The sequence below is a fragment of the Leucoraja erinacea genome, chromosome 4 (genome assembly GCF_028641065.1).
Source record: "Leucoraja erinacea ecotype New England chromosome 4, Leri_hhj_1, whole genome shotgun sequence".
Taxonomy (NCBI): domain Eukaryota; kingdom Metazoa; phylum Chordata; class Chondrichthyes; order Rajiformes; family Rajidae; genus Leucoraja; species Leucoraja erinaceus.
In genome coordinates, this window is record NC_073380.1 from 35,940,206 (window position 1) to 35,967,937 (window position 27,732).

The window sequence follows — 27,732 nt, forward strand, 5'->3', positions numbered from 1 at the left end:
AGTCCAATCAAAGCACGTTTAACATTGTGTTGTCTGCCAGTTGGCCAATCACGCGTATTGTTTCAGGCTAGCACACTAAATGGCTAAGGGGGCTTCACAGATGCCTGTTTTACTGGAGATTCCGATGTATTGTTCTGTGGAATAAATGTCGTGGAAACTTGCAGCAGGTTAATTGTATATAGTGGGAAAAGCATTAAAAAGGCTAAAGAAAGTGCTGCGAAGTGGATTAAAGTGCAAGAAAGCCTTCAAAGTCCCTGCTGATGTGCTGGAACACAAAGAAGGCCCCCATGAATCAACTCTAACTGAAAGGTACAAAGTCTGAATTTATGAAAATCTATCTGTATGGACTTTAATTAATTTCACCCTTCATTCATTCATTCCTTATTCACTCATACACTTACTCATTCATTCATTCTTGAAATTGAGGGCCTAAACTATAACACAGTCAATTAAACATTGTCATTAATGCCAGCTTGTTGTAGAGTAATAAGTCTTTAACAAATAATCTCAGAGCTGCCTGCGAAAACTTACCGGGAAAAAGTGATCCGACCGCGGGGCCTAGGTACCAGCATAGATGAACCTAAAAATAGAGGATAGAAGCAAGAACTGCAGATGCTGGTTTATACAAGAGGAATAAACCAGAAGGCATTGTTTTAGGTGATACAGGAAAGATTTAAAAGGGTCCTGGGGGAAACATTTCTCAGAGATGGTTATTTGCATGAAGCTGCCAGAGGAAGCTGCAGAGACTGGTACAATTACAATGTTTAAAATACATTAGAACAGGCACATGAATGAAAAGGCTAAGAGCAAAACACTGGACTGTCTCATGGTCAGTATGGATAAGTTGGGTAAAAAGGGCCTATATCCATGCTATCACTCTAGTTTAATTTGGCACCATGATCACACGGACATTGTGGGCCAAAGGGTCAGTTTCTGCACAATTAAAGAGCAATCGATATCCCTCCGTTTTTTCTCCCGTTATCGGGGTCTGAAAACGACTGCTACAGACGGCACTATGTACAACCTCCCCCCCCCCCCCCCCCCGGCCCACGGAGATGATCTGTGGCTCTGCGATCGCGAATCGGCCACTTATTAATTGAGACCACGGCTTCACTTTACTGCGAGTACCTAGGCCCCGCGATCGGAGCACTTTCTCCTGGTAAGTTTTCGCAGGCAGCTCCGAGATTAACTGTTAAAGACTTATTACTCTACAACAAGCTGGCATTAGTGACAATGTTTAATTGACTGTGTTATAGTTTAGGCCCTCAATTTCATGAATGAATGAATGAATGAATGATTGAATGAATGAATAAGTGAGTGAGTGAATGAATTAATAAGGAATGAATGGATGAATGAATGTAGGGTGAAATTAATTAAGGTCCATACAGAGAGATTTTCATAAATTCAGACTTTGTACCTTTCAGTTAGAGTTGATTCATGGGGGCCTTCTTTGTGTTCCAGCACATCAGCAGAGACTTTGAAGGCTTTCTTGCACTTTAATCCGCTTCGCAGCACTTTCTTCAGCCTTTTTATTGCTTTTCCCACTAAATACAATTACCTGCTGCAAGTTTCCACGACATTTATTCCACAGAACAACACATCGGAATCTCCAGTAAAACAGGCATCTGTGAAGCCCCCTTAGCCATTTTGTGTGCTAGCCTGAAACAAAGCGCGTGATTTGCCAACTGGCAGACAACTCAATGTTAAACGTGCTTTGATTGGACTAAAAATTCCTGACATTTTTTCCGGTTTTTTGCTAATTTAATAAAAATGTGCAAGTCTTCTTCATATCGAGTTTCAGGGGTGATTTATATAAATTATTTTACACAATATGTGAACATTTCATGTAATTTGGTGACTTGGGTCACTAAATCCTATTTCTAGACACATATTTGATGCTCGGCCCACAGCCTACAACAGAAATTTGCTGGTGGGTTAGCTGGCCACTGTAAATAACACCAAATGTAAGTAAATGGCAAAGTAATCAAAGGAAACTTGATGAGGTTATGAGAGGGCATACCTTGCATGAGATTTCTTGCTGAGATCCAGCATGAACGGGAAGAAAGGCTTAATTCTAAGTCATATTAAGTAATGCACCTCCAATAACATTCTAAAGGTGTTCATCGTGTGAACTTCATGTGTATAAGGAAAGTTATTGCACCCTGTGTATATGATAATAAACTAACCTGATCTGATCACAATTAAAAGCTCGATACCACAAAGCGGACCACTTGATCAGTAACTCATCCATCAGTTATGTCGCTGTTCCATCATCATTGGTGGGTCTAAATCCTGGAATTTCCTACCCAGCAACTCTGTTCAAATATATCCACCAGAAGGATAGTAGTTATTCAGGAAGGTGGCTCGCCATCACCTTCTCAAGAGACATTGAGGATGGGCAATAATTGTTGGTCTTGCCAATGATGCACAAATCCAAAAGACAATTTTTTTTTATTTTTTTTAACTCGGGAGGAATCATTGAAAAGCAGAATCATTGAAAAGCAGGACCCTTTTAAATCTTTCCTGTCTCACCTAAATCAATGCCTTCTGGTTTATTCCTCTTGTATAAACCAAATTATCGTGTGCTATTGTTACCCATGTCTGGCTGAAAACAGATATGATAATATTTTAACTTTTACATCTTCAACTTAATCACATCGCCCAAGAAGAAACTGCAGTAACCCCTGCACTCCCTCTATCTCCATCCCTCTCCCACCCAAGTTGCACCAGGTTCAGGTTCTCACCCAGCAAACAGCTACAATAGCCTTTCTTTTATCATCATTACTTTTTTGCTTTTTTTTTCATTCATCTGTTCTATATCTCTCAACATCACTGTTCATATCTCCATTTTCCCTTTCCCCCGACTAGTTTGAAGGGTCTAGACTGGAAACGTCAGCCATTCCTTTTCTCCAGAGATCCTGCCTGTCCCACTGAGTTACTTCAGCATTTTGTGTCTATCTTAATCACATTGCAAGTTCTTGTTTCACATTATCATCTTGTACAGAGTAAACATCCATATGTGGCTCAGCAGCAATCTTTAGCTTTTCCAAATTTATTTGGTGAACCAAAGCAATTTATAATTATAGAATAAATGTTCATAAATAAAATATTTCAACTGGAGTTATGCCGTTGCTCTATATATGATAAAGCAGTTTATTACTTGTTTCAAAACATTGTATTTAAAGCCAGCAAGCAACTTAATCTCTCGGTTTGATTACTCAAGACAAATGGCAGCTTTTCCAGAGTGTTAGTAACTTTGTCACCTGGTTACAGATTGGAAAGAATAACAATTGTTACTAATGAATATAATGTAGCATTAAACAGATTTAGCTGGTGAATGCAAACATTGATTCTCACCTCTTTAATGTGTGGAAATATAATAAGATACTAACATTTCTGAAAAATGGAGAAATAAAATTAATCGATAAATTAAATTAACACATTAGGCCTGTTCTTGGTTGATCACAGCATGCCTTTCATTGAATTTTCCCCAACACCCTTCAGTTAAAAATATTTTGGTGCAAGCTTGTAACAATATAACGAGGGCATCTAATAGCAATTTACCACATACAGGAATGACAGAACAATTGAAGTTTTGCCTTTCCAGGACCAAAGATTGTGCTTGTTTAGGCATTAACACATCATTGAACCGTAGAATTGTTACAGCAAAGAAGAAAAATAAATGGCCCATGAAGCTCTATAGTGTCTCTTTGTGGAATTATCCAGTCAGACTCATTTACTACTCTTCCTCTGTAAATTTGCTTATAATTTCCTAATAATTTTCCAATTCCCTATCCAGTTCCCTTTGGTCCGAACTAACTGTTTCCAGCACTCCCACTGACAATGAGTTCAGCTCATACAACTCTCTGTGTAAAATCTTTTTTTTCCTCTCAGAGTCCCCATTTCTTTTGACCATCACTTCTACTCGATACCTCAGTCTGTGAGATATCTGTCAATGGAACGTTTTTTCTCTGCATACCTTGACCAAAACCACTATGACCTTTACAGCACGTACAGTGCTATCATTGCAGGAAAGAATGACATAGTGCCAAATTTGCTATCAAATGTTCTATCAAATAGAAGACTAGTTTGCTATCAAAAATAAGCTATCAAATGATAGAACATTTAAAAAAATCTGTCTACATATAGAAACTTACTATCTTAGAGAACCCCCCAAATCCCCCCTCAACTTTAAAACTGAGAATTCATGGTTTTAAAAGTCCTCAAAGCTGGATTTGATTAAAAAAGAATCTGCACCTTTCAAATATAAATAAATATAAATGCATTCATGGCAAAAGAAGATGGTTACATCAGAAACATCAGTAAGAATCGGTAAGAAGAGATGATATCTGGGAGTATAAGTCTGCTTTGACACGTAATTCATTGTAGCAAACCTAAAATGTCAATGCGATCCCCAACATTGCCAAGAATAAAATGTTTGGGCACGAGTATTTTTGTGTTGACTGAATTCAGGAAAATACTATGGCATGTACTCATCAATGTACATCCTTTCCAATTAAATTTTGATAGTTATCATTTGAACTGACTAGCAATGAGAGTTTTCCTCTCCAAAGAAATATATACAACAAGATAATCATATTCTTTATAGTTAGAAACATAGAAAATGGGTGCAGGAGTAGGCCATTCAGCCTTTCGAGCCTGCACCGCCATTCAATATGATCATGGCTGATCATCCAACTCAGTATCCCATACCTGCCTTCTCTCCATACCCCCCGATCCCTTTAGCCACAAGGGCCACATCTAACTCCCTCTTAAATATAGCCAATGAACTGGCCTCAACTACTGTGGCAGAGAATTCCACAGACTCACCATCTCTGTGCGAATTTCTTTTTTCTCATCTCAGTCCTAAAAGACTTCCCCCTTATCCTTAAACCCCTTGTTCTGGACTTCCCCAACATCGGGAACAATCTTCCTGCATCTAGCCTGTCCAAACCCTTAAGAATTTTGTACGTTTCTATAAGATCCCCCCTCAATCTTCTAAATTCTAGCGAGTACAAACCGAGTCTATCCAATCTTTCTTCATGTGAAAGTCCTGCCATCCCAGGAATCAGTCTGGTGAACCTTCTCTGTACTCCCTCTATGGCAAGAATGTCTTTCCTCCGAGTAGGAGACCAAAACTGTATGCAATACTCAAGGTGTGGTCTCACCAAGACCCTGTACAACTGCAGTAGAACCTCCCTGTTCCTATACTCAAATCCTTTTGCTATGAATGCTAACATACCATCCGCTTTCATCACTGCCTGCTGCACCTGCATACCTACTTTCAATGACTGAGTCAGAGTCAGAGTCAATTTAATTGTCATTTGGACCCCTGGAGGTCCAAACGAAATGCCGTTTCCATGACATGTACCATGACACCCAGGTCTCGTTGCATCTCCCCTTTTCCTAACCAGCCACCATTCAGATAATAGTCTACATTCCTGTTCTTGCCACCAAAGAGAATAACCTCACATTTATCCACATTATACTGCATCTGCCATGCATTTGCCCACTCACCCAACCTATCCAAGTCACCTGCAGCCTCCTAGCATCCTCCTCACAGCTAACACTGCCCCCCCAGCTTTGTGTCATCCGCAAACTTGGAGATGTTGCATTTAATTCCCTCGTCCAAATCATTAATATATATTGTAAATTTGCTGGATGTACTGTATTTTGAAGCGGAATGATTTTGATACTGAGTGAACTCTAGACCAGTTGTCCTCATTATTACTGATGGGATAATACTCCACTGGGTTAAGTTTAATACAAGTGTCTGGTGGTCCAGCATTCTAGTGGAGGGCATTAATTATAGGCATAAGGTCATAAGGAATAGGAGTAGAATTAGGCCATTCTGCCCATCAAGTCTACTCCACCATTCAATCATGGCTGATCTGCCTCTCCCGCCTAACTCTATTCTCCTGCCTTCTCCCCATAATCTCTAACACCTGTAATAATCAAGAAACTATCTATCTCTGCATTAAAAATATCCACTGACGGCCTCCACAGCCTTCTGTGGCAAAGAATTCCACAGATTCACCACCCTCTGACTAAATAAATTTCTCCTGATCTGCTTCCTAAAAGAACGTCCTTTAATTCTGAGGCAATGACCTCTAGTCCTAGACTCTCCCACCAGTGGAAATATTCTCTCACATCCATTCTATCCAAGCCTTTCACTATTCTATATGTTTCAATTAGGTTTTCCCTCATTCCTCTAAAGCACAGCGAGTACAGGCCCAGTGCTGACAAACGCTCATCATACGATAACCTTTATATACCTGGGATCCTTGGCATTTCTTCATTCCAGTGTGGGGGGTCTGCCAAGAACAAAGAGGGACCCGGCGTGAGGGGGCGAAACCAAGAGAACAAAGAACCGGGTAACAAAGAGGGACTCAGCGGGGACCGAGAAGGAAGAGTAGCCATATAACCATATAAATACAGCACGGAAACAGGCCATCTCGGCCCTACAAGTCCGTGCCGAAACAACTTTTTTTCCCTTAGTCCCACCTGCCTGCACTCATACCATAACCCTCCATTCCCTTCTCATCCATATGCCTATCCAATTTATTTTTAAATGATACCAACGAACCTGCCTCCACCACTTCCACTGGAAGCTCATTCCACACCACTGCCACTCTCTGAGTAAAGAAGTTCCCCCTCATGTTACCCCTAAACTTCTGTCCCTTAATTCTGAAGTCATGTCCTCTTGTTTGAATCTTCCCTATTCTTAAAGGGAAAAGCTTGTCCACATCAATTCTGTCTATCCCTCTCATCATTTTAAAGACCTCTATCGTCCCCCCTTAACCTTCTGCGCTCCAGAGAATAAAGACCTAACTTATTCAACCTATCTCTGTAACTTAGTTGTTGAAACCCAGGCAACATTCTAGTAAATCTCCTCTGTACTCTCTCTATTTTGTTGACATCCCTCCTATAATTGGGCGACCAAAATTGTACACCATACTCCAGATTTGGCCTCACCAATGCCTTGTACAATTTTAACATTACATCCCAGCTTCTATACTCAATGCTCTGATTTATAAAGGCTAGCATACGAAAAGCTTTCTTTACCACCCTATCTATATGAGATTCCACCTTCAAGGAACTATGCACGGTTATTCCCAGATCCCTCTGTTCAACTGTATTCTTCAATTCCCTACCATTTACCATGTACGTCCTATTTTGATTTGTCCTGCCAAGGTGTAGCACCTCACATTTATCAGCATTAAACTCCATCTGCCATCTTTCAGCCCATTTTTCCAAATGGCCTAAATCACTCTGTAGACTTTGGAAATCCTCTTCATTATCCACAACACCCCCTATCTTGGTATCATCTGCATACTTACTAATCCAATTTACCACACCTTCATCCAGATCATTGATGTACATGACAAACAACAAAGGACCCAACACAGACTTGTCAAAGGCCTTACTAAAGTCGATATAGACAACATCCACTGCTTTACCCTCGTCAATTTCCCTAGTAACCTCTTCAAAAAATTCAAGAAGATTAGTCAAACATGACCTTCCAGGCACAAATCCATGTTGACTGTTCCTAATCAGACCCTGTTTATCCAGATGCTTATATATATTATCTCTAAGTATCTTTTCCATTAATTTGCCCACCACTGAAGTCAAACTAACAGGCCTATAATTGCTAGGTTTACTCTTAGAACCCTTTTTAAACAATGGAACAACATGCGCAGTACGCCAATCCTCGGGGACTATTCCCGTTTCTAATGACATTTGAACCATCGGGACTATATTGAATACTTTTGTAACTTTGTCGACGCCTTATAAGTGGCGCCTCTTTGCATACTGTGTATTGTATGCAAAACAAAGGATTTCACTGTACCAAGTACATGTGACAATAAAGTGTCAATCAATAAATCAATTCTAAGACTCTGCTACTCAAATGCCAATCTGTGGTGACACTCAAACTGCTGGCATGATGGATCAAAATGTTTCCGTTTTCTCCTCTGTGCACCTCGGAAGGGTGAAGTATGGAGAGAGTAGTTCTATGCAGCATAGGTTCCTCTGACCATTTTCCAAGTCCATTGCAATATCTCAAATCAGAACCAAACCATAGTCTCCAGTTGAATCAGCCAATGAATGGAAATAACAATTGTGAGGGCATCAATAGCAGAAATCTGTGGAATGCCCAAGCAAACATTTGCAGGTCAATAAGGAAAGAACAAGGAAAATTGAATGTGGTTTATTGGTGGCTCTCTTGAAAACTAGGCAAGGAAGCAATGTCCTAAGTGGCCTCCTCCTGTGTAGGAAGGAACTGCAGGTGCTGGTTTAAACCAAAGATAGACACAAATAATTGGAGTAACGCAGCAGGTCAGACTGCATCTCTGGATACAAGAAAGAGGTGACATTTCAGGTCAATATTCTTCTTCAGGCTTCCTCATGTCATGTGTGAGTCCCATGATAATGAAAGTTCACCAACACACCAGAACAGATGCAGTAGTCCCTCACATTCTCTTGTCCTTGCTCCACCATTTAGTAGTCTCAGGACAGATCTGGTCTTGGCCTCCACATCTCTCTAGGATGGATACATCCAAATGTTCAGGACTCTCTGAGAAACGGAATTGGTCTTATTCTCTGTTCTAAATGGACAACATTGTATTCTGAAATTATTCCTCCATGTGTCAGATTCCCCCACCAGAGCAAACATCTCAGCAACCATTCAGTCAATTGATCCCCCTCAAAATCTGAAATGCCTATCAAAGGTAAGAGTCAGTAGTGTTTATTTATTATCCACACCAGATATGAACTGCAAGAGCAAAATTCCTACTTACTTTACAGGCACATTGGACATAACACCAGAAATTACAAAATATAAATATACAATAAATTATCAGTTATTCCAAGTCAACCTGACCTCAATAGTACAAAAAAGAAAACAGAGCAACCGTCTAAGTATGAAGTCCATGGTTATCCCATACAAACCTTTCTGTCCTGGGCCTCCACCGTTGCCAGAGTGAGACCAAATTTGAAGCACAGCACGTCATATTTCATTTGGGGAGCTTACAACTCAGTGGTTTGACTGTTGAATTTTCCATTTTTAGGTAACTTCTACAAACACCTCCCTCCCTTTCACCCCCTCTTCCAACACACACACCCACCCTCAGTTCATAACTAAGTATCTGCCTTGGGCTCATACCTGTTTCTAATCAAGTCAGCCTATCAGAGAACCTCCTTGTCTGAGTTCATTTGCAGCCAGCACTGATTTGTCCTGTTTTTTCATTGCTTTCAGTTTTTTCCCGCCCACTCTCCCTTTTAATGTTAGTCTGAAGAAGGGTCCAGACCTGAAACATTACCAATTGATTTTCTCCAGAGCTGCTAAATGACTGGCTGTGTTACTACAGCATTTTTGTTTATCTTTGAAGTCCATGGTTGTTTGGCGCTGTAGTGGGAGATTGGTTATTGTTGTGCAGGGTGGTTTAATGACCTAATGGGAGGAAGCTCTTCTTGAACCCAGAGGTCATGCTTCTCAGACTCCTGTAACCTCTTTGCAATAGTAACAGCGTGAAGCCAGCATTTCCAGGGAAGTGCGGTTCTTTAAAGGTATTAGATGCTTTCTTGATGCAGCATTTCCTGTAGATAATTTGGATGGTGGGGAGGTCAGTGCCTGTAATGGACCAGGCAACATCCACCAGTTTCTGCAGCCTCCTTCACTCTTGTGTATTTGTTGTTTTGAACCAAGCAGCGATGCCATCAGTCAGTGTGTTCTCCATTGTATACTTATCAAAGTTCGATAGAGTATTTCAGTGATGTGAAACCTCATCAGATTTCAGAAGCATTGGTGAGCTTTCTCTGGGATTATAATAATAATAAACTTTATTATTACGGACTCAAGGCCCTGACAAGGGGCAACATTACATCAAAAATGTATTGCATATCAAATATCATCTATATTATTAAAGTCTGTTCTTGAACGGTTTTGGCTTCCTGTGCTGCGATTTCTGAGAGTACGCCGCCAACTACGGCCATCATTTTTGGCCACCTCGCTTAGAACCCCCTCCGCCGCATGTGTGCCGAGGATTTTTCCCGTCGATGAAAATTGACAGATATATTAATGTTTTTACAAAATTTCCCCATTCTCTCTGCTGCCCCTGCTGGAGGGAGGGGGAGGGACAATAAAACAGGAAGTGGTGTGCCTCAATCAATGGTTAGAGGTAAAAAAGCACTGCCTGCAAATGGTTGTTTGGGTTTGGGTTGAAGTAAAAAGGCACTCTCTCTCCCCCTCCCCTCTCCCTCTCCTCTCCCCACCCCCCCCCCCCCCATCTCCTTCTCTCCCCCCCCCCTCTCCTCCTCTTCCCCCCCTCTCCTCCTCTTCCCCCCCCCTCCTCCTCTTTCTTCCCCCCTCTCCTCCTCCCCCCCCCTCTCCTCTTCCTTACCTCCCCTCCCCTTCCCTCCCCCCCCCTCTCCCCCCCTCTCCCCCCCCCCCTCCCCCCTCCCCCCCTCTCCCCCCTCTCCCCCCTCTCTCTCTCCTCCCCTCCTCCCCTCCGCTCCCCTCCATTAGCGCGAGTTCGGGGGGGGGGGGGGGGTGTTAGTTAGTGTGTGACGCTACATGCCACCTCCCCCCCCCCCCCCCCCCCCCCCCCCCCACCCCCCCCCCCACAACCGCACTTTGGGGGAACAGACCCAACAGGACTGCACTTGGTCTAGTAAATACATATAAAATCTTGGTATATCACTTATAAAAACATCATAATTTATATTTTAAAACATCATGATTTATATATTTTTTAAACACAATACTTAAGTTAAAAATCTAGATTAAAAGATGATCAATGTCCTACAACGAGACAACGATACCAGTGTCTCCACAGCTGGGATTCGTAGCGTGTAGTGCTAACCCTTATGTTTGTCAAGGCCACAATAAGCTCATTTTTAGAGTCATTTATCCTGCAAATGAATTTATACATGTGGTGTCTTAGGATAGCTTCTAAAGTACTGACTCCTGCAGCCACAAACATATTACTGGCACTACACCATCTAGGCTGCCTTAGCAGTGTTCTCATGGCATCGTTATATGCCACCTTTAGTCTCTGCATACTTGTCTTTAAATAGTTCGACCACAGGTGCGCAGTGTAGAGTGGTGTGCAGTATGCTCTAATATCAATGTATCAATGTACTACGTTCAGGACCGATCATTAGGAACTTTGTTGACTCTCTCCACCCTCTCCATTCTTCTTCAGGTTTACTTCGTATTTTTTGCAACTCCGATGAGTTTAATTCATCATTCCTCGTATGGCAATCCTTTATAAATACATTATAATCATATCTTTGCTGGAAATATAGAATTGTTTTCTAATGAGAGGGTTCCATCGCTCCTAAGTGACGCAACATGATGAGTTGTTCTCATCGGGGTAATACCTAGGCATTCACTGAGCAGACAAAATGGAAATTCAATTAAATTAAAACATTTTATTTCCGTTTCATTGTCCTCTAGCTAACCTCCAGCATTCATGCCATCTTTCTTTTTAAGAAGGAACTGTAAAGCTCTACAGAAGCTGAATCTGCTTGTTGCCTGCTTTGTACAATGTGGTTGAGCTTCCTTCATCATTGTCTCTGTTTTCCAACAACCCAACCAACAACACAACTTGTGGACAATTCTCAGTGGACCACAATTTGCATCTGTGTCCCACTAAGTAAAGCTTCATCTTACAACAGCTGCTGTTTTATGAATTATAATCTCATGGTAAGCACAACGCGATTTAACTCCTCACAATTCTCTCCCTATCTAATGCATGTTCAGGCATGAGCAAATGCAATTGTTTTGCAAACCTTCAACATTGGGCAGACATAATTACAACGTTACTGGGTGATCATTGCTTTTCCATTTTGGCAACCTACTCGCATCAATCCAACACATCTTCCTGGTAATTCTTAGTAAGAAGGGAAATGTGCTAAAATAAAACTAACAGATGGTTGGGCTAGATTACAGATGTATATGGACAAGAGCCTTGTTGACTTGGTGCCTAGTTGTGGTTCTGCTGCTCTTGTATATACTTGACTCAGACCAACTTGAGACCACATACACTTCACAATTCACTTCTGACCATCTGCTGTCGCTGTTCATTTCCCTGCAGTGCATTGCCATATCCTTGAGCAACCGGTTTAAAGTGTATTGTGTTATCTTTTCTAACCATTCAGAGCATCCTTTAACTGAAGAAGTGCTTATATCATTCTTTATATTCCTAATTCTTCATTTCTGGACAGAATGTGTTTTGAAAGATGTAAACAAATAGTTCACAGAAGGAAGAGTATATGAAGTTATAAATCTCGCAAAAGCATTACTCCAAAACCACCCGGTGGGCAAAGACTTAATTAAATAGAATGGCATGTGTTTTCCCTTGTGTATTGTTAATAGATTTTACAAGATAAGGTGCTGATTATATAATGTTAGCCTGATTGTGCTAATCTATGTCTAATATTATTTAACGTGTGGGATTTGAGTGCCCCCTGCTGGCAGGCACTTTTAATCCACCTGGTGACTGAGAAATCCTAAATAAATAATTTAGTTTATATGTCACTTGTGCCGAGGTGCAGTGAAATACTCTATGGGCTGGAAGGAATTAAACTATTCAACATTTAACAATTGACTTCCCAAAAGTACAATGCAATTAAAATCAATCAATTAAAATATGTTTGAAAAGTGCCAGTTATTAACATTTTAGAAACAGGAAGTTGTAGAAATGATTCCATGAGGATATTTTGGACACAAGAGACTGCAGATCCTGGAATCTTCAGCAAAAAAGCAAGATGTCAGAGGAACTCAACAGGCCAGGTAGTATCTGTGGAGGGAAATAGACATGATGTTTTGGGTTGGGACCCATCTTCAGATACTGTACACTATTTTGCTTTCAAAATCTGAGTTTTGAAAATGACAAAACATTGTCACAATTGAGCCCCTAAGATTTTTCTGAGGAATAGGACAATTGATTCTCAGCAGTCTCTGATTATGTATTATGTTTACCTAATTTAGGAATCTGTTACTTTCAGATTGAATAAACATTTGAATGTAGTCACTGATTGTATGGGAATTAATTCTCTCCTTTTGATGATCTATATGCAGTTTAAACTTGAGAAAAAAACAATATGTATTTTATTACATAAAAAATTGTTACATAATGCATTGTACAGCTAAACCTGGACTTGAGCCAAGGAAGCATTTGGCTTTTACAGAATGATTGTAGAAAAAGAAAGGATGGAACAGTGAAGCAAAATCATGAGGGTTTGCCAGAACGTGGAGGAAGTCAACGGGCTGGACAGCTGTCAATACTGAGGTGTGGGAAAGAGATAGATGCTGGTTTACAAAAACAACACAACATGTGGGACTACTTCAAGTCAAGCAGCCTGTCTGGAGGACACAAAAATACCACATTTTGGTTCCGTTTCCTCTCCACCTCTTTACCAGCTTTCTCTCCCCATACCACAATCAATTTGAAGAAGCATTCTGACCCATAACATCACCTATCCGTATCCTCCAGAGATGCTGCTTGGCCTGCTGTGGTACTTTAGAACTCTGTGTTTGTTTCTATTAACCAGCACCTTCAGTTGCTTTTTTTTAACAAGACGTTCAGCAAGATAGATTATAAGGCCAGGAAGAGAACATTATAAAGAAAGGTAGTGATGAGACATGGGTCTGAGCAAGAGGATGACAATTTTAAATCTGAGATGTTGGTGGCAACAAATTCAAAGCAGTTAAATGAGAAAATTATCATGATGACTGGGTCTGGTGCAGTCTGGGCAGGCAAGGGCATGCCAAGAATTTTGATAATAAATGGGTTGAAATCTAAGCATATTTGTGAGCAGCAAATGGTTGAACAACAGCATTATTTTGGATAACCTTGAAGCAGGAGTTGATCAATGGCAAAGGCATGGTGGTTGTAGTGAAGGCAAAAAGCAATAGCTTCAATCGTTCAAATGTCCACATGAGTAAATATATTGCTTATAATGTAAAGTAAAGTATCCTTTATTGTCATTCAGGCATTTCAGTCTGAACAAAATTGTATACCTTGCAGTCATAACATAGAATAAAATAACAAAACACACACTTAACACAGTTTAACATCCACCACAGTGAGTCTACCAGGCACCTCCTCTTTGTGATGGAAGGCAAAAGTCTTAAAATCCTTGTCTCTTCCCTCCTTATTCTCCCTCTGCATTGAGGCGATCCCGGCTTCCGATGTTGGGACCCCGCCGGGTGATGGTAAGTCCAGCGGCCGCATCCGAGCTCCGCCAACGGGCTGGTTCAAACTCTACGGCCCGGGGCGGTCGAAGCTGCCGAAGCTGCCAACCTCTAGTCCAACGGACGAAGCTGTAGTTGCGGGAGCTCCGGAGAACCGGTCACCAACCTGGGACCTGCGAGCTCCCGACGATGTCATCCACTGGGACCGCGGCCAAGTCCACTGGGCCCGCGGCCGAGCCTCCGAGGCTCCAAAGTCGGGTCGCCGCCGCCACAACACCACCACAGCCCCGAAGTCGGCCAGCCTCGCTTTGGAAAGTCCTGGCTCTGCCTCCGGAGCCTCGAGGTTGGTCCCAGTTGGAGGCCGCCAGCTCCGCGATTAGGCCTCAGCGCAGATGGAGACGGGGTATATGACAAGAAAAGGTTGCATCCCCCCGAAGGAGGAGACAGTTTCTCCCACCCCCCCACACACACATACACAACTAAAATAAACGAAATAAACTAAACAACAGGACAAAAGAAAACAAAAAAAAAGAAAAAAAGACAGACGGACTGCAGGTGAGCCGCAGCTGCTTGGGCAGCGCCGCCACTTCCAGAATCTTGTCCAACACTGGAGATCAGACCATCAGTCTGTCAGTACAAGAGGTGAGAGAAGTAGAGCTGAAGAGTTATTAGTGAGGCTGCAAGTTGACCTCTGGCTATGAACTCCAAGGGGCAACATGCTTATGGTGAATCTTTTCACTTTATTAGAGCAGAGCAGTATTCTATTACTCAGAGTATTTGGTGTATTTGGCATACGCTCAAATCCCACACAGGGTGATTATTGTAAGCTGGACAATGAAGGCAAAAGTTTACAGCCACTAATATGGTTCACTTTTTTTGTCTTCAACTAAAAGTAAAAATGAAGTGAAAGAAAGTAACTTAGGCTCAAACACAAAACAATAAAAATTGCTTTCAAAGGCACTGCAGAGAATATCCCCGAGGGAGGATACTCGCACAATCGTACAATGATGTGAATTAGTTATTGGCTTGGGAAATAATGGAAAATCACAATAATAAAATGGTAAAGCAGGAATGGTATCAGTGACATTGAAGTAAAAGCAACATCCTATGCTGTCAGAAGTTGATTTCAGCCAGATCAGTGGTGTGTAAACTTGTGAATATGAAAGTAGGAGAGCAGGCATCCACGGCAGAAACAAAATAATTTTATGATAAATTAAAAACATTTTAATAACATGCACATACTAAGTGCATATCGTGATTAAATTCATGATTCAAGAGCACCAACTTTAGCTAGCTGCAAATTTTTGAAACCTTGCTCTCAACTTTACCCATTGGAGGTGATGAAAACCAAGTACCATGATCAGTAGTTCACTGCTCCTTACATCTTTAAAATGGGAAGTTTGAGTCTGAAAGATGTGATGGAAGAAATATTGCTTGTTTGGCGCACCTTACCTGAGGAGAAAAAGGTTTTGCGTTGCCATGGTGACCACATCAAATAGTTGAGCACACAACGTCAATACTAATGTAGTGAGGGCACAATACCTATTTCCACGCCGTATCTTTAAAGTCTAAAGTAAATCCGAAAGTAAACCAACATGTAAAATAGTGAAACAGAAAAGACACAACGGTATTAAAGTTCAGATCCACTGTTATGCTTTATGCTAATTGTATTATTTGATACTTTTTATTGTTACAAATAATTTCAAACACACAGGTATCTTTATTTGGAAGAAATCAGAGCCTTCATTGTGCAGAGATAAGTGATGCTCGTGTGGCAGCTGCTGGCACTGCTGCAATCACTACCATACCTCACCCAAGAATGGCTGTACGTGATATCATCATAAATACCTCGCTCAGGACGACACGGTGGCGCAGCGGTAGGGTTGCTGCCTTACAGCGCCAGCGACCCGGATTCGATCCTGACTACAGGTGCTTGGCTGTACGGTGTTTGTACTTTCTCCCCGTGACCAGCGTGGGTTTTCTCTAGGATCGCCGGTTTTCTCCCACACTCCAAAGATGTATGGGTTTGTAAGTTAATTGGCTTGGTATAATTGTAAATTGTCCCTAGTGTGTGTAAGATAGTGTTAGTGTGTGGGAATCACTGGTCGATGCAGATTCGATGGGCAGAATGACCTGCTTCCGTGCTGTATCTCTAAACTAAACTAAATAATCATTCTGAAGAAGGGTCTCGACCCAAAACGGCACCCATTCCTTCTCTCCAGAGATGCTGCCTGTCCCGCTGAGTTACTCCAACATTTTGTGTCTATCTTCGATTTAAACCAGCATCTGCAGTTCTTTCCTACATAAATAGTTAATGTCAGGAGAAGAATGGTGAATAAAACAGCACAAGCACAGGCAATGAATCTTGGAAGGTGCTTGAATAATAGCTCTGAAACTGCCCATTTGGGTCTCCTGAGATCTGCACTAAATGTTCCACTAAATATACATAAGTACAGAATATTCCACTTAATCACACATGCGGCCATGGCAGGTGATGTACACCACGTCATTCTGTAACTACTCAGTGAAGGTAGTGGGTTGCAGCAAGAACCTCCAATTGATGTCAACAGGGAAAAGAATGCCTTGCCCAGCTTCTGACAGTGTAGATGAGTGGCTGATGCTGTGGAAACCGCAGACACGCTTAGGAAAAAATACTTGGGCTAATTCCACAATTGGGTGCAATTTCACCTAGAAATGATTGCAACCAAACAAACTTGAAGTAAATTGGTTTCATGTGCAATTTGCACATGGTAAACAGATGTTAATGGATCAAGTTTCTGGTTCTGAGGTTCTCCCAGTTTTTATTTGACAGAGAATAGTTGTGGCTGATTTCAATGTTGTTCTTCGGTTTACGCTTTCTCAAAGAATGCATCTGGACAAAAAATTGGGGAAGGTTTTAGTCAAACTATCCCAAATCTGCATTTTTATTCATGGTTATGACAACATTTTTACTGTGAACTGAGTACCCCCAGTGAAGTTGGCATATAAATCGACAGAAAACCAAAGTGCTAAAGCAGTGGTGTGTGAGGAAGATGGAAGGATTCCCAAGGAGGACTTCATGAATTTGTGTAAAATGGGGTTTTATATGTTGAAGGTACACAAAAATGCTGGAGAAACTCAGCGGGTGCAGCAGTATCTATGGAGCGAAGGAAATAGGTGACGTTTCAGGCCGAAACCCTTCTTCAGACTGATGGGGGGTAGGGGGGAGAAGGAAGGTTTTATATGTTGACCTTGGCTCTGGGATACAGCATTGCTTTTTACAGCTGAACGTACTGTTTCTATTTACCCATGTTTGAGATGTACTAGCCTCTGACAAGTATAATTAGCAGTCATCCCACATCCTGTTTTCTCAGAAGGTTTGGGTTTTGACTCGGGTTGAGTTTGAGATGGTTGTTTGGATAGCAAACTGACACCTCATTCCTTGCACAGACACAAAAAGCTGGAGTAACTCACCAGGACAGGCAGCATCTCTGGAGTGAAGGAATGGGTGATGTTTCAGGTCGAGACCCTTGTTCAGATTGGTTAGGGATAAGGGAAATAAGAGATATAGATGTGGAGAGATAAAGAACAATGACTGAAAGAAATGCAAAAAGGGATAAAGGAAACAGGCCATTGATAGCTGTTTGTAGGATGAAAATGAGAATATAGTGCAACTTGGATGGGGGAGGGATAGTGAGAGAGGGAATGCCAGGGCTATCTGTAGTGAGATAAATCAATATTCATACCACTTAGCCTCACTCTGACAATGGAGGAGACCAAGGACAGAAAGGTCTGTGTAGGAATGGGAAGGAGAATTAAAGTGTCCAGCAACCGGGAGATCAGATTGGCTGAGTGAAGGTGTTCAGTGAAACGATCGCCCAGTCTGTGTTTGGTCTCGCTGATGTATAAGAGTCTACATCTTTGTAAAGAAGTGAAGTCTGACACACTTGTAACTTTACTTATTGTTTAATAAGCACTCAGGTTAAACACATTCCAGCACTGACTACTAACAGTCTATAACCGTGCTGGAACTGGGGGCGTGTGAGAGATAGAGAGTGTTATTATACTTGATAACTAAGGCGTGGTTAGTGGTACTGAGGTCGCTATATTATTAGTTGCATGCATGGACCATCTACATCCTACCCCTTAGAAATCAAAACAGGATTGGAGCCGTGACAATGTAACAGCACAGGGCATGCGAGTTTAAGCAAAGTCGCCGTAGCGAACAGGCGGCTTGACAATGCGACCCGAATGCATGCGGACAATACCTCCCCCCCCGATCGGAAAGAAGAGAGGGCGTAACGGAGGCAGGCGAGAAAGTTAAAGCAGGATCAAGCGCAGACGAAGCTGGAAAGGCAGGAGGAGGAGGTGAACGCAGAGGAGGTGAAGGGACCCAGACAAAACCAGGCGGCTGAGGAGGAGGAGAAGAATGCAAAGGAGGAGGAGATCGCAGCAGCGGAGGGGTAAGCGGCATGCGGGGAACAGCAGGGAGATCGGCAGTGACAGGCTGGAACTGTAGCGGAGGAGGATAAGGACCCGCCGGTGCAGGCTTCGGCTCGTTCACGGCCAGTAGGTGTTGACGGCTCCGGCGATAGACAGTCCCTTCATAGTCCACCAGGTAAGATCTTGGTGAGTCAGCCATACCGACCATGGTTGCGAGGCGGGAATAGCCGGTGGTAGAGTGCATCTGAACGACTTGGCCTGGCAGTAGAGGGGACGGGGCGGCAGGACTTGTCGTGCCACTCATGCTTCTGGTCAATCCGCTGTTGGACAGTGGCAGGCTCGAGCACTTTGGGTAGCAGGACTTGTTGGGCGATTGGCATGGGAGGTCTTGTTGTCCACGACATTAGACGCTGGGCAGGGGAACCCATGGCTGGGTCCCGGGAGATGTTTCGTAGGTTGAGTAAGCCCAGGTAAAAATCGCAGTTGGACAGGCGCGACTGCCAGTTGGAATACGAGTCGACCAGGATGAGGAACTGCTTGCCCCGCCATTCTAATATGTCGGCAGCCAGCGATGTCCAGGGCATAGTAGGCGCCGGCTGCTGCAAAAGAGGCTGGCGCTGCTGGTGTGGGGCAAGGTTGTTGCAGGAGGGACAGGAGGACACCTTATCCCTGATGTATTTTGCCATAGCGGGCCAGTAAAATTGTCCTTGGGCATGAGAAATGGTAGCATCGACACCGGGATGACCATTGTGGGCAGCATTGAAGTATAGGTCGTAGAGGGAGGCTGGGACCACGACCTTGTGGCCCTTGACGATGACACCGTCTTGGATAACCAGTTCATCACGGACGAGGAAGAAAGGGTGGGCACCCGACGGCAGAGTGGTGCGTCTGTCGGGCCACCCGCGCACCTTGATAACGGCTGCGAGCTGCTGCAACGCAGGGTCAGCGGCGGTGTGCTCGATCAGGCACTGTAGCTGCTTGGTTGGGGCAAAGTTGACATTCAGTACCAGCAGGTCCTCCTGCTCGTAGGGGTGGCGGTCGCAGGAGGCTAGTGGGGCACGAGACAGGGTGTCTGCCACATGCATCTCAGTGCCCTTCTTGTAAACGATGTTGAAATCAAAACGCTGGAGCTTTAGCATCATGCGCTGAAGCCTGGCGGGGGCAATATGTATCGGTTTGTTGAAGATAGTCACCAATGGCTGGTGGTCCGTTTCGACTGTGAATTTGCTGCCGAAGAGGAAGTCTTTGAACTTGGAGCAGGCGAACACCACCGCCAGAAGCTCCTTCTCGATCTGAGCATACCGTTGCTCCGTGTCGGTCATGGTCCGAGAGGCATACGAGACCGGTAGCAGCGATCCGTCGTTATAGAGCTGCAGGCAGGCAGCTCCTAGACCAAAACGGGAGGCATCGCAGGTAACAACAATGGGACGACGCAGGTCAAAGAACTTTAGGGTCGGGGTGCAGGTCAACTTAGACTTCAGCCATTCAAAAGCCTGCTGGTGTTGTGGAAACCAGGACCAGGCAGTGTCCTTTCTTGTTAGCTGTCTCAGGGACGAGCTTAGTTCACTGAGATTTGGGATGAACTTCCCCAGATAGTTGACCATGCCCAGGAATCGCTGCAAGCTGAGGACGTTGGTGGGGGCTGACATCTGGGAGATAGCATTTGTCTTTTGCGGGTCTGGCTTCAGACCGTTAGAAGTGAAGATGTGCCCGACATAAGGTACTTCGGATACGCAGAACCGGCATTTTTTTTCGTTCAGTTTCAAATTGATCTGTCAGGCCCTGGTCCAGGACCCGGCGGAGGTTCTTGTCATGTTCAGCAGTGTTCTTCCCATAGACTAGGATATCATCCACGATGATGGCACACGGCATGCCAGCAAACAGCTGTTCCATGGACCGCTGAAACACCTCGCTGGCAGAGCTAATACCAAATGGCATCCGTAAGAACTTGAATCTGCCATATGGAGTGGCAAACATTGTCAGGTCGGAGGAGCGTTTGTCAAGAGGTATTTGCCAGAAAGAGCTCTTGGCATCAAGAACAGAGAAAACCATGGCCTGGCCGACTTGAGTTGCAACGTCTTCCACGGTTCTCATAGGGTAGTGTGGTTGCCTTATCGCGAGGTTCAGATCCTTCGGATTGATGCACACCCGTATCTCGTTCTTGTCCTTTTTTAGGGTGGCGACCATGGTGGAGACCCAGTCAGTGGGTTCGCTGACCGCTTCCAGCACTCCCATCGCAACCATGCTCTTCAGCATAGACTCAACTTTCTCCTTCATAGCGAGGGATATTCTGTGTGGTGCACGGACCACGGGCACCACTTTCGGGTCGGTGGCGATTTTGTAAACCAGTGGTAGCTTGCCCAGCTCATTGTCGAACAGGTCCGGGTATTCAGACGTAGGATTCAGCAACATCTGCACTTCGTTGACGGTGCGGTCGAAGGACACCAGTCCTAGGTCTTGGCATGCCTGGTTGCCCAACAGAGTCACACAGTCATAGTCGAGAACATAGAACAGGAGTGGCCACGATAACTTCTGCAGTACACAGTTGAAAGTGGCCCTCCCCACAGGTTTCAGCACCTCACCCCCATAAGCATGTAAAGTCGAATGGGCTGCAATCAGCAGCTCATTAAGTCTAATCTTCTTGAACAGGCTTGTTGACATAACATTGACTTTTGCCCCAGTATCGTGCTTAGCAGAGAAAGAATGATTGTTGACAGTAACGAGGACCGATGGATCAGGGAGTAAAACGGGTGCGTGTAGGAGTGTGAATACACTGGCATCTCCTTGAGAACTAATTGGCTCAGAGTCATGGGCAGTGTCGAGAGATGACTGAGAACCAAACTCCTTATCGACTTGTACCAAGTTGTTTAACACTTTGTCTAGAAGCTGGGGGTTGTTTCCCATGGGACCAGCAGGCAGCAGAGAAATGGTTAAACTTCTTGCAGAAATTGCAGGATTTACCATAAGCCGGGCACTGCGACTGCATAGAATGCACATAATTGCAATTGGGGCACTTTTTAACAACGTGAGCACCAGGGGGGTTGCTTGTCCGCGGAACAGGTCTATTGTAGTTTATTTTGGGACGCGGTCTGTTGAGAAACGTTAGATTAATAGCTCGGCTATCGGACTCCCGCTGTCCAAACTGCGGGTCGCCAACTTCGGCCAACCTGCATGCGTGCATGGCCTCGGTCAGAGTAAGGTCAGGCTTTCTCAGTAGCTCCGATCGCAACTTCTGATCCAGCATCCCCGTTACTAAAATGTCCTTAGTACGCTGGTCAGTCATATTTTCAAATCTGCATCTCTGGGCAAGATAGCGCAGAAAATAGAGAGAGTACAGAGGAGATTTACTAGAATATTGCCCGGGTTTCAGCAACTAAGTTACAGAGAAAGGTTGAACAAGTTAGGGCTTTATTCTTTGGAGCGCAGAAGGTTAAGGGGGGACTTGAAAGAGGTCTTTAAAATGATGAGAGGGATAGACAGAGTTGACGTGGATAAGCTTTTCCCACTGAGAGAAGGGAAGATTCAAACAAGGGGACATGACTTGAGAATTAAGGGACAGAAGTTTAGGGGGAACTTCTTTACTCAGAGAGTGGTGGCTGTGTGGATTGAGCTTCCAGTGCAGGTGGTGGAGGCAGGTTCGTTTTTATCATTTAAAAGTAAATTGGACAGTTATATGGACGGGAAAGGAATGGAGGGTTATGGTCTGAGCGCAGGTATATGGGACTAGGGGAGAATACGTGTTCGGCACGGACTAGAAGGGTCGAGATGGCCTGTTTCCGTGCTGTAATTGTTATATATGGTTATATTATATGGTTATCAGCAATAAAACACTCAACTGGCTCATCTGGCTGTTGTTTCCGCGTAAAGAATCTGGCTCGCTCTAAAATACGGTTAGAGGGCAAGTCACAAATTTCAGCAAACTTCCGTAGCAAACATACCGGATCGTTGCCATCCTGGACCACAGGATTGTTGGCAAAAGCAAGTGCTCTCCTCAAAGCATCAGGACCGGCAAGGTTCAGCAGGAAAGATGCTTTGACGGCGTCGGGATCGTTTCGGTGAACGATATTCATGTAGTGTGTGAAATCCAATTCAAAAGTCGCCCAGCGCTCCGCTATGTCGGCATCAAAGACAAGGGGCGAGGGTTTGCAGCACGAGGAGGCCATAGTGGCAGAGGGGTGCGAGGAAAAACTCCGATAAAACAACACATAAAGAAATAAAACCCGATGAACAGGAGGCGTGCGTTTTAGCTATCTGACACCATGTATAGAAGTGAAGTCTGACACGCTTGTAACTTTACTTATTGTTTAATGAGCACTCAGGTTAAACACATTCCAGCACTGACTACTAGCAGTCTATAACCGTGCTGGAACCAAGAGGGCATGAGAGAGATATAGAGAGTTATTATACTTGATAGCTAAGGAGTGGTTAGTGGTACTGAGGTAGCTATATTATTGGTTGCATGCATGGACCATCTACAATCTTGAACAATGGATACAGTAGGTGAGGTTGGAGGAGGTGCAAGTGAATCTCTGCCTAACCATAAATGAATGTTGAGGTCCCTGGACAGTCAAGGGAGGAGGTATAGCGAAAGGTGTTGGAACTTCTGCGGTTGCAGGGGAAGGTACCTGGGGAGGGGGTGGTATGGGTGGGAAGGGATGTTAACCAGGGAGTTGCAGAGGGAATGGTCTCTGTGAAGGCGGAAAGGGGTGGAGATGGGAATATGTGGCTAGTGGTGGGATCCCGTTGGAGGTGGCAGAAATTCGGAGGATTATGTGTTGTATGTGAGTGGAAGGTAAAGACTTGGGGGACTCTCCTTGCCCTCTCCAAGATGATTTCAATGACTTTAATCTTTTCTGCTGTGATCATCAGCATACAGATATCAGGCAGCTGCTGACCAGTGGTGCAGATATTAATATAAATCAGACAAGAGCAGTGTCATGTGGTAAGCTGTTCCTTTCAAAGTACCATCTAATTTAGAGGTCATTTATAGTGAAGCTCCAATAATCCGACACATTTGGGACTGTGCTAGTATCAGACAAGCACATTTTCAAAACTATTGAATGTTGCTCCTAATAATATCCCTGTACATCATATTTCACTTTTTATAACGCTTCATGAAATAGTGTGATAAATTTTCCAATGAGCACTGTGATTTTAAAGGAAGGGGAAATCCAGCTGCAAACCTCCCTACGTTCCCAACTCCAAGAGTTTACTGCGTTGATGTGGTTCTGGCTGCATCCTCCGCCTGTAGTGTGTACTCCACCCTGGCTCCTTTACAGATCCATAGCTCTGGCCATACACCCGATTTGTATTCTGGATCCACAGATGACACTTGGTATAAGAGGAGCCAGATGCTGAATTATCGGGATTTCTGAACAATTGCGACGCCAAAATATTAGAGTTTTGCTGTAGTTTCAAGAGGTGCCCATTTTTTAAGCATCAAGAAATGGTCAAACTGTTAACCAAGTCCTCAAGCACGGTCTGTGGACCAGGTTCAGTGTGGGATAGTATCAGATGAGTAATGAGCCAATCAATCTGAGTTGAGAACCATCCAAGAAATGTTGATCGGAAATTTAGGAACCGACTAGCATTTTGTCAGTCTGCCACATGTAAGTTTACAAACCATCATGGGTGAATTTAATTGCAGGAGAAGATGGAATGTGATGCTGTGGCGAGAGAGATCTTACTGTAGCTTGTCTATGTAGCTTGTTTATGTAGTTGTGTATATGTTATTTTTTGGTCTGCTCAGTGACTCTTGCCCTCTTCCATCATGCACCCATTGAGCAAATTAAGGATCCATTGTCCTGAAGACGTCCTGGTTTTCAATCATCTTGTTATGTGTGAAGTTTACTCATAGATAGACACAAAAAGTTGGAGTATCTCAGCGGGGCAGGCAGCATCTCTGCAGAGAAGGAATGGGTGACATTTCGGGTAGAGATTCTTCTTGCCTTGATCCATATTTTTGTCTTTGGGTTTCATACAATGTGCCAAGTGTTTCTTTGATGTAATTGTTGGGTAGTTTTTATATAACTTAGTGCAGAAACACTTGATAAAGCTGGATAGATAAAGTTGTAACCTGTTAATGTTCATATAGTCCTCCAAACTTTCTTGCTGCTATGTGTCTTTTTTTTATTCCTATGTCATTTATTGGAGGTTCACCACACTCAGTGAAAGATTTTGAGAAAGAAACAGGTGGCATTTATTCTCTTAGAAAACATTGACAGTCAAAAGGTTGAGCTGGTACCCCCTCCATCTACATTCTGTGACCCCGAGAAACCAACCAACCAACACACCCCAGTCACACTCATTCTTTCTTCTCGTCTCTTCATCGGACAGAAGATACAATGTCTGAATTTACCTCCCAACTGATGCAACAGCAGCTTCTTGCCCACTGTTATCATACTCTTGAATGGACCACTTATATGCTAAGTGTGTATGAAGGAACAGCAGATGTTGGTTTAAATCAAAGATAGACACAAAATGCTGGAGTAACTCAGCAGGACAGGCATCATCTTTGGAGAGAAAGAATAGGTGACGTTTCGGGTTGAGACCCTTCTTCAGATTAGTGTCAGGGGAGTGGGAGGTACATAGATAGGGAAGTGTATAGATACGGAAGTGCAATGTGTGAAAACAGTACAAAGGGAATGAAGTTCAAGGAAAATGTAGAATAGATATTTGTTGGGATAAGGTAACAACAAAGCGAACAGAGATAAAATGTAGTCGGAGACAGTAAGACTGGGTAGGGGAGGGGGTGGAGAGAACGGGAAAGCAAGGGTTACTTGAAGTTAGAGAAGTCAGTGTTAGAGAAATCATACCGCTGGGGGTAAGCTGCCTAAATGAAATATGAGGTGCTGTTCCTCCAATTTGCGCTGGTAGATGCTATTGTATGCATATGCTGATGAATTCCCAATCTTCTAATCTACCTGGTGATGGCCCTTTGCATTTTCTTTGGTTCTAACACTATATTCTGCATTCAGTTTATTTTTTTAATTTGCACTACCAGATGTACTGACGTATGGTATGATTTGTCTGGCGAAACAGGCAAAAAGCTTCACAGTATTTTGGGATAAGTGACAATAATATACCAGTACCAGGGATGTACCTCGCATGACAACCCCATGGGATGGAGCAATAGAGATTTCTGTTCACAGCTCTCACAGAGTTGTACTTTCTATGGATAGACAATAGACAATAAGTGCAGAAGTAGGCCATTCGGCCCTTCAAGCCAGCACCATCATTCAATGTGATCATTGCTGATCATCCACAATCAGTACACCGTTCCTGCCTTCTCCCTGACTCCGCTATCTTCAAGAGCCCTATCTAGCTCTCTCTTGAAAGTATCCAGATAACTGGCCTCCACCACCCTTTGAGGCAGAGAATTCCACAGACTCACAACTCTCTGTGTGAAAAAGTGTTTCCTTATCTCTGTTCTAAATGCCTTGCGCCTTATTCTTAAACTGTGGCCCTTGGTTCTGGACTCCTCCAACATCGGGAACATGTTTCCTGTCTCCAGCGTGTCCAAACCCTTAATAATCTTGTATGTTTCAATAAGATCCCCTCTCATTCTTCTAAATTCCAAAGTATACAAGCCCAGCAGCTGCATTCTCTCAGCATATGACAGTCCCACCATCCCAGGAATTAACCTAGTGAACCTACGCTGCACTCTCTCACAAGTAAGAATGTCCTTCCTCAAATTTGGGGACCAAAACTGCACACAGTGCTTCGGGCGTGGTTTTACTAGGGCCCTATACAACTGCAGAAGGACCTCTCTGCTCCTATACTCAACTACTCTTGTTATGAAGGCCAACATGCCATTTGCTTTCTTCACTGCATGCTGTACCTGCATGATTACGTTCATTGACTGATGAACAAGGACCCCCAGATCCCGTTGCACTTCCCCTTTTCCCAACTTGACACCATTTAGATAATAATCTTCCTTCCTGTGTTTGCTACCAAAGTGGATAACCTCACATTTATTTACATTAAACTGCGTCTGCCATGCATCTGCCCACTCACTCAACCTATCCAAGTCACCCTGCATTCTCATAGCATCCTCCTCACAGTTCACACTGCCACCCAGCTTTGTGTCATCTGCAAATTCGCTAATGTTACTTGTAATCCCCTCATCTAAATCATTAATGTATAATGTAAATAGCTGCGGTCCCAGCACCGAGCCTTGCAGTACAACACTAGTCACTGCCTGCCATTCTGAAAGGGACCTGTTAATCCCTACTCTTTATTTCCTATCTGCCAACCAATTTTCTATCCATGTCAGTACTCTAGCCCCAATACCATGTGCCCTAATTTTGCCCTAATTTTGCATACTAATCTCCTATGTGGTCACTAACTGATATGTAGATGTCACCAACTGATTTATCCATTACATTTCCAAAGACTGTCAAGTTGGATGCCTTTGGGTTGCAGCTGATGGTTTTCACTGTAACTGGGGACCTTAGCTTGATACATACACAATACTGCTATGTGTGAGAAATGGGCTCTAACATAGCTTACTTGAATATCAATCAGATTCCACTACCCATGAGGCCATTGTCTGGGTTGTTTCCTCATTTGCAACATCCGTTGTTGAATGATTTGGATGATTTAGCATCATGTACCAATGTTGTACAACAGGCCCCTATCTTGAGGTATGTTACAATGCCATCATTGTTGCTGTAATGTGAAGCTGAAATAGACACAATCCTGTATGTATATGTACTAATACAAGCAGGTTATTCCATGCATACTAGATAGTGGTTTAAGTGATGTTATACAGATTAAAGCAACTTAAGTAACCAGAAAATAATCATAAGGGGAAAATTAATAATCATAAGGGGAAAACGGCCATGGAAGAAAAATATTTACAGGGATATTCAATGGCTCCTATTCATTAAAACTCTTACTTCTTTACTCTGCTTACTCTTGCTTCTTTATGTCTCTATAGGCTTCCCTTCTGTCAGTGCAATGAGTTCAGCTTGAAGCTGACGATGAAGTCTGATGGGACAATGGCATTGGCTTTAAGCTAATAACATGAGGACTGTATCATTCACACTGATGATTCTGATTGATTTTAATAGAGTTGACTGCTGCTCTGCAGACACAAATTTTTGGCT